Here is an 8736-nt window from a genome sequence, read left to right as displayed (position 1 = left end):
TGGTTGGATATGCTAAGAAATGATAAAAGAAACTCAGCAAATCCTTTGGGATAGAAGAATTATCAAATGAAAATGATTTTTTTTTTTAGTTTTTTGAGTCAGGGTTTCAAAAATTATAATCTTAAACAGCAAAAACTAATTCTGGCAAAAATAAAGTAGTTTTTAGTATTTTGATAACCACATAAACTTCCTGCACTTAGGAACGTAGTAAACATTATCAGTGGTGTGTCTCTGCTCTCATTATGTGAACTCGTAGCAATTTGGGCCTCTGAAAACTGAGTACCTTTTAAGAAAACAGTGAAAAGTCCCTCATTGGAGTCCTGCTGATACTTTACACTTTACAAAGTTGACTTTCTCCTACCTGTTCTGGGTTCTGAGGATCCACCTCAGGTCTGCTGTGAGGCAAGTGCCTTCCTGGCTGAGCCATCACTCTAGCCCTTATCTGTGTACACCGAGCCCTGTCCCCGCTCCACCAGGCCAGGGGAGCTTTGGGTAATGTGGACATTTCCCACATCATGTCTTACCCAGGTGAGATGCAGCCTGGTCAGTCTAACTGAGTGCTTGTGCAGGCATGCTTGGCTCGCCTGCTGAGGTGTATGCTCTGCGTGGGGGCTGCTGAACCCTCCGTGTCTGCAAAAGCCCTTACCAGGCTTTGGGACTCTGGGTCCACCTTTTCCTCCCTTCCCCTTTGGCCCTTCGTGTGTTTGGGAGAATGTCAATGTGTGCCACAGCTCGCAGGAATCAACTCTCCCCTTCCATCCTGTAGGTTTCTGGGATCAGATTTGAGGGTCAGCTTTGCTGGCAAGCACCTTTGACCCCCTGAGTAATGTCACTGCCCACCCCACTCCCGCCCCCAAGGATTTTCAGCCCTGTCTTGTGTTGTCTGACACTGCAGAAGATGAGTGTGCTGGTGCAGGCCGGCTTGCACCACTCTGGGTGGTTTAACTTCTTGATTTTACTCTAGAGCTTTTTTTTTTTTCTCTCTCACTCTGGTTTGTTCCTTCCAATTTGGGATTAAGTGTGCAATTTCAGTTTGTGGGCCTATGTCTTCAACTCTGGAAATTTTCTTTCTCCCCATTTTTCACTTGAAGTTCCAAGTAGCCCAAGCTGGCCTCGAGCTTTCTATTGTAGCCAAAGATGGCTTGAAGTTCTGATCCTCCTCCAAGTGCTGTGTTCAGCATTCACCACCACACCCTCGCTTACAAGGTGCTTGATGAGGAAGGAGGTGGATGTTATTTCCTCAAACCTAGAGAGGCAGTCAGGGAGTTGGTTGTGACATGCTGAGATTGAGATTTGCAAGGGATGTCCAGAGAAATGTAGACATTGGCGTTTGGGTGACGGCATGTAACTGAGGTGTTAACCAGTACATGGCAGTAATAAAGGAGGCTGTGGGGATGGATGGGCTTACCTTGGGGGTTGGGGTGGGGCATTCTAGAGTGTGAGCAGAGAAGCTGGAGAAAGAGGAATGTCCCCTGTAGGAGGAGGACACCAGAGTGGGCCTTGATGGAATGGGAAGGCTTGAGGCAGTGTGCAGCAGGCTTGACAGTGAGACAGGTTTGTTCATCTTAAAGACGGGGCTAGATGATTTTAGTTTGTAGAAAACAGTCTAGTGTGTTAACATCTTCTGTGTATGTGCCCACATGCCTGTTGAGGCAAGATGACCACCTTGGGTATAGTTTCTCAGGAGCCACTCCCCCTCCCCTCTTTAAGACAGGGTCTCTCCTTCACCTGGACCTTGCCGGGAAAGCTAGACTAGCTGGCCATTGAGCTCAGGGACTGACTTGTCTCTCTCCCCAAGAGCTGGAATTATAAGCACACACTACCATTCCTGGAGCTTGTTATATGGCTACTGTGGATCCAAGTTAGGATAAGCTCTTTACCAACTAAACCACTGTTGTAATAGGAGCGGCGGAGCTGCTTCCCCGGCACCCCGGCCGCCTGGCTAGCTTATGCCCCGAAATAACAACACACAAAGTGTATTCTTTTATACACTGCCTGGCCCATTAGTTTCAGCCTCTTAACCCATTTCTAATAATCTATGTAGCACCACGAGGTGCGCTTACCAGGAAAGATTCAGCATGTCTGACCTGGTGGCTGGCTGCATCGCCATCTGCCTCAGAGAGCAGAGCTATCACATCTGCCCCGGGAGAGGGGAGCATGGTGTCTCTGAGCTCACTTCCTCTTCCTTCCAGCATTCTGTTCTGTTTACTCCACCCACCTATGTTCTAACCAATAAAATGGGCCAAGGCAGTTTCTTTATTTTTTAACCAATGACCTTCCTCCATCAAACCACCTGCCTGGTCCCTACTGTGTTTTATCTTGGTAATGCTTGTCTGTGATTCCAACATTCAGGAAGCTGAGACAGGAAGATGACCAGTTTTAGGTCAGCCTAAGCTAAACAGCAAGAACTTGCCCTTAATAAATAAGCAAATAAACCAAAAATATTTCACATATGCTAAGACCATTGAGAAAAACCTCATAGTCTGGGCAGGCAACAAGAGGACTTTGTAGTTTGAGGAGACATCTGGGAATGGACATGGGAATGGACAAGAAATGAAGGAACAATTGAAGCTGAAGCTGTCAAGGAACAAGCTAAAGGGAATTGAAACAAACTGAGGAATTGAAACAAACACAAGAAAGTAGATTTGTTATGGTTGACATTCGTGGGTCAACTTGGCCCCAGCCTATGTGAAAGATAAATGGAGGGTCCTAAGGACAGATCAAGACAGCGGTGAGAGGATCCAGGCAAATTGGGGAAGAAAGCCGAAACTCTAGTGCTGGTCTGAGCACATGAGGGAATAGGAGGAAGTCAAGATTGCAGATCTGAAAAAGATTTATAGCCTTGTGTGGTCGTTCATCTTCATTAGCCAGTTGATTTGATTTGGAATCACCTAGGAGGCAGATCTGGGTGTGTTAGTGAGGCTATTTCCAGAGAGTAATATGGGTGGAACTGTCCCATGACTAGGATCTAGGACTGAATAAAAAGAGAAAATTAGAGCTAGGGGCACCACTCTTTCTCTCTCTCTGCTTCCAGACTGTGGCTGCCAAGTGACCAGATACCCCAAGCTCCTGCAACTCTAACTGCTTCTTGCCATGATGGTCTACACTCTGAAGTCAAGCCAAAAAAAAAAAAAAAATAAGCCCAACCATAAGTTGCTTCTCGTCAGGCATTTGGCTACAGTGAGAAACAACCAATACACCTTGTTTTATAAGACAGCCTGTGGGTTTGCAGGCAGACAAGAATGCTTGGAACATTTCCAGTCATGACGATGTTCAGGAGATGACTGACGGAGTTGTTAACTCCATTCACTGGAGTGAGCGGGCAGGGGGCATCAGTGGACATACTCAAGGGTGAGACGCTCAAACTGATAGACATGCTGCCTGGAACGGGCTCTGACCAGATGCAAAGAAAGTTACTCATGTCTTCCTTTATCAGTGAATGAAGCTATTATCCCGTTTGCATGGGATTTTAACCAGAGTTTTTTACATCGTCATCTATTTATTTATTCTGTAAGGTGTTCATTGTCCTGGTTTCCTTTCTGTTTTGTTGAAACAGTGACCTGAAGCTTGGGGGAAGAAAATTGTGACTTGGCTTATGCTTCCAGGAGGCAGTCCATCTCTGCGAGATTCTTGGCAGGAATCGGGCAGGAACTTGGAGGCAGAAACCATGGAGTTGAAAGGCACTTGCTCATTCTTGATGAACTTTTTTAGACAACCCAGGTCCACCTGCCTACATATCGTACTGCCCACAGTGGGCTGGACCCTCCCACATCAGTTAATAAAAATAGCCTCAGACATGCCCAGAGGTCAACCTGTTTTATGCAGTTCCTCAACCCTGGCTTTCCTCTCAGAGGACTTTAGGTCATGTCAGGTATCATGAAAAAAATCTACTTGAGTAATCTTTTAATCCTGTTGAGAGACTTTCCCCCCTTGTTTTTGCTCCTAATATTCCTTATTATCTCAGTTTCTTTTCTTTATAAAAGGCCAGTGAGAAGGCTTGGGGCGTGGCTCAGCTGCCTACCACACACCACAGAAGCTGGGTAGAGTAACACATGCCTATCATTCCAGCACTCAGGAGGTGGAGGAGGATCAGAAGTTTGAAGTCATCTTCAACTCTATCAACTTTGAGGTCAACCTGGGCTGTATGAGAGCCTGCCTCAAACCGAAATAACCCTAACTTCCTTTCTGGTTTTGGAATGTCTCTCAGCTGTTCCCTGTCAAGCTTCACTTTAGAATTGCTTGACTTGATCCTCCAGCTCCCAGAGCCCTTGTCTTTATTTATATCCATTTGGTGTTTTTTATTTCAGTGATCAGTTTTAATTTCCAGGGTCCCTCTCCCTCGCTCGCTAAATTCTCACTGTGTAATCCCAGAACTCTCTTTGTAAAGCAGGCTGGTCTCAAACCCACAGAGGTCTGTGTGTCTGCCCTCTGAGTCTGGGATTAATTGTGTACTGCCAGCAAACACCACAAGAGTCTCTATTTTTAAAGAAGGTATGGCATACATCCCTTATCTTCTGAGGATGTCAATTCTGAAATCTTAGGGGACAGGAAGGGCAGTGGTTGTTGTTTGTTGTTTTGAGACAAGACACTCTATCCCAGGATTGTCTGGAATCTGTGTGGTTCCAGACTGGCTTTGAACTGAAGTCAATCCTCCTGCCTCAGCCCCCTGAGTGCTAATATTATATGAGTGAACTACTGTGTACCCTCTGATGTGGAGGCATGCCCTGGACGACCTGGTATACTGCAGAGATGAATGCCAGCACTCACCACCCATGTAAGGCGAATTCTGGTTTGGTTTTGCCCACCTGGGGTTGGGAAGGTGTGGGACAGTTGGCTAACCTAGCTTCTTCCTCATGACCAAGAAGGTCAGTTACCCTCTTCCCTTTTGGACACCAGTGATCTCTCCTCTGGACTTAGAAGGTCCCTGGTTCTTTTAGTGGTTTTCTTCGTGGGTATCTTGAGATATCGTTTCCCTGTGACTGTTTCCGTCCTCTCAAGAAATCCTTACAGTTTCTGGGCCAAGGTGCTTTTTTTTTTTTTTTTTTTTTTTTTTTTTTTTTTTTTTTTTTTTTTTTTTTTGCAGTATAGATGCAATTTCTTTAAAAAGCTTTTGTTGTTCTTGTTTCTATGGGTTTGCAGTAGGAGAGGAGAAGCTGTACCTTGCCTGCTTCACTGACCTGATTGAACTTTCCCTATGCATGTGTGTGTTTGTGTGTACATGCAGCTGTGTGTGTGTGTGTGTCTGTGCGTATACATGCAGACTTAATTTCTTATGAGGCAAGGGCTTTACTGCTGAATTACACTCCTAACTGCTCTCATCACTTATACTACAATGTATTGCTGTCTCTTATCATTTCCCCGTACATTAAAAAAAACCCCTCCATTTAAAATTACTACTATTGCTCCGTTGTATGTGTGTTGTGTGGACATGTGTGTCACGGTGTGCAGGCAAAGATGAGAGGGCAACCTAGGGGGTTGCTTCTCTCCTTGTACATTTATGTGGATGTTGGGACCAGACTCACATCATGAAGTAGTGAATTATGAATGCCTATGTCCGGTCAGCTACGTCAGAGGCCCTCCATTTTTGTTTTGTTAAAAAGCTGGGATATATAGGTTGAATCAGTGATTTCTTACTGGGTCTCAAGAAAAGTAGAAGCAGATATATTTCCTTATTCAAAATACAAGTAGTAGCCGGAGTCCTTGCCCACAAGCGCCCCAGTGTCTGATCCTGTGTGCCTTGCTCCCTTTTATCGCTGATGAGATCTGGAGAAGCTGTCCTCTTTCTGTGATTTACAAGACAGACTTTCTCCTGGCCTGTCAACAGCTCTGAGGACAACGTTGTTAGGTATCAGCTTTGGCAGATAGGATAGATAACGACATGCCCCGGAAAGGCTGGGCTATTGATGAACCTGGTGTCAAAACTGATTGCCACATACAGGTGATTTTTTTTCCCCTTCACCATTTCACTGCTTTTGTTTCTGTGGAGATTGTCACAAACAAGGGCAGCTCTGGCTCCAAATCAAAACAACCATGACAACTGTGTTCCTTTCTGCTTTCTCATGGCAGGGTATATAGTCGCCCATTGTTCCTTCAGGTGGACTTTAAAAGTGATCAGCACTTGGCAAACACTGTCATCAAAAACTAGTGTGTGTGTGCACGCACAAGCTGGTATGCTTCTAGGTGTCCGTGCAGTGCACATGGACGCCAGAGGATGACCTCAGGTGTGGCTACTCAGGTGCTGTCCACCTTGATTGTCTTTTTTTTTTCTTGATTGTTTTTGTTGACAGGGTCTCTCACTGGCCTGGAACTTGCTACGCAGGCTCAGCTGACGGACCAGCTAGCTCAGTATCCTCCTCACTTCACTGCCACAGAGCTGGGATTGCAAGAATGCAACACCTCACCTGACTTTCTATATGCGTTTTGGGATCAGCTAGAAAGCAAGCCCTTTGCCAACCAAGCTATCTCCAGTCTTTTTGGAGAAGGAAGGAGGGTGGTATGTTTGGGGGGGTTATGTCTGGCAGTAATGAGGGGGTAGAGTTGGGGGGATATGATCAAGATACACATTGTAAACATGTATAAATTGTCAAACAGTAAAGATATTAAAATGTTTTGGGGTACTGCTCTGAAAATAGCCCGTTTGTGGTGCTGCCGAGCGTCTTTGGAACTGTATAATTTGCAAGCTCACGTCTCTTAGAAAGTGAAGTGACACTTTCTGAGGAACGCTGGACAGACTGTGGCTATTAACCAGTTCCTTGTGATTACCAGTGACGGAGACAAAGGAAAGAAAGAGGCTGAGCACTGAATCTGTTTGTCTAGAAGTTTCGCAGTACATTCCCTGGGAGCATCTGCCACGGAACACAGCTCATTCTACACCCCTCCCCCCATCATCACATGTCACTCACAGATCTGCTGGGAACGTCTGTCTGCTCAACCAGAGTGTGACAGTTGTGGCTCTGCTTGGAATCCCTCTGCTTGTACAAGAGCTTGCTGTTTTACAGCAGGACATGGCATAGAACACAGGGTCATCTCGTCACCTTCAGTCAGCTTGGTACATCTGCTGTGCACAGACCCTACCTGCCTGGCCTGGGAATCTGTAGGCAGGTGCAGTTAAAATGAGGATCAAAGTGGCTGATAATAGGTCAAGGACGTGGCAAAGCTGGTAAAATGCTTGTCTGGTCAGACTGAGAACCTAAGCTTGATCATGTGAATTTATGCACAAAAATCTAGGTGTGTTGGAGGGGGTTGGATCAGCCATGAAGAGTGTTTGCTGCTCTACTGGAGGCTGATGTGGGACTCCCTCTGTATACTGTGAATATGTTTTATCACCATTGGTTAATAAAGAACTGATTTGGCCTATGGCAGGACAGAATAGAGCTAGGCAAGAAAATTTAATTGAATGCAGGAAGAAAGAAGGTGGAGTCAGGCAGACCTCATGGAGCTGTTGAAGGAGAAAGATACCGGAACCTTACCAGTAAGGCACAGCCTTGTGGCAATCCATAGATTAATAGAAATGGGTTAAATTAAGATATAAGACACAGTCTTTTGCCCTCCATAGGTACCTGCACACACACACACACACACACACACACACACACACACACCCATATATACCTACATATACATATATACAACTACCTATGGCATGTGCTCATTCACACACACACACACATAAATTTGGGGGAAAAAAAGCTACCCAGCAAACCCCAGGATCTGCCTTTTTTGTCTTCCCTGTGGTATTACCATCTCCAGCTTTTTTTTCCTCCTAAATCAATGTGTTCTAGGTAAATGAGAATCCCTGTCTAAAAAGCCAAGTTGGACAGCACCAGAGAAAGAATGACACCCAAGGTCATCTTTTGGCCTGCACACACACATACATATGCATACATGAATGCATGCATGTTCACACTCGTGCACATGCACACACTCACATGCATGCACACATGAATGCTCATATGCATGCACATATGCACACCCCCCACACAAATACTGTCAATAAGGTCAGACCCTGGTAAATTTTTTTGTGGCCCTAGACCTCATGAGTGTCAAGATCATGCATGTCTAAGAAAAAGCAGTCCCATGCATATTGAAGCAAATATTCCCAGAATATGTGTCAAACCCATCCAAAAGTTTAGTCAAATTGAGTTTGTCCCCCCCCAGAAAATAGTGAAAATATCTGATATATTTATTTGCCTTTTCAAAAGGCAATTTGCTTTCAAGATGTAACTTGGTTGGAATGTTACAATAGTGTCTGATATGTAAAGAAAGAGTGCTTCAGGGGCTGGGGAGATGACTCAGTTGGTAAAGTGCCTGCCTATAAGCACAAGGACCTGAGCTCAGTACCCCAAATCCACATAAGAAGCTGGACGTGGTGATGGGGGTTTGGAATCCCAGTGCTGGGGGAAGGGAAAACAGATGGGTTCCTCAGGCTCACTGGCCACTCAGCCTAGTCTACTGGAGAGTTCAAGGTCATGAAGAGACCCTTTCTCAAAAACTCTGACTCACGCTATGTGGCTACCCCATGGTGCACATTGCCAAGGTTATGGACCAATGGACATTGACCTTTTGACCATTTTCTGCTGAGCCCAGAAGCAACATGTTGCCTTTCTGCTTCATACATTGATTCATCCTGCAGCCTTGACCAGCAGCAAAGAGATGGGTGACCTTTCCTTCAGGGGGAGAAAAGTCAGATACCAGTGACCACTCTGAATGCCTCAAGCCATGGGTGCAAAGGAGTAG

The sequence above is a fragment of the Microtus oregoni genome, unplaced genomic scaffold, assembly GCF_018167655.1.
Source record: "Microtus oregoni isolate MIOR12 unplaced genomic scaffold, Mior012 000003F_ref0000135, whole genome shotgun sequence".
Lineage (NCBI taxonomy): Eukaryota > Metazoa > Chordata > Mammalia > Rodentia > Cricetidae > Microtus > Microtus oregoni.
Note: the sequence above shows the minus strand (reverse complement) of the source record.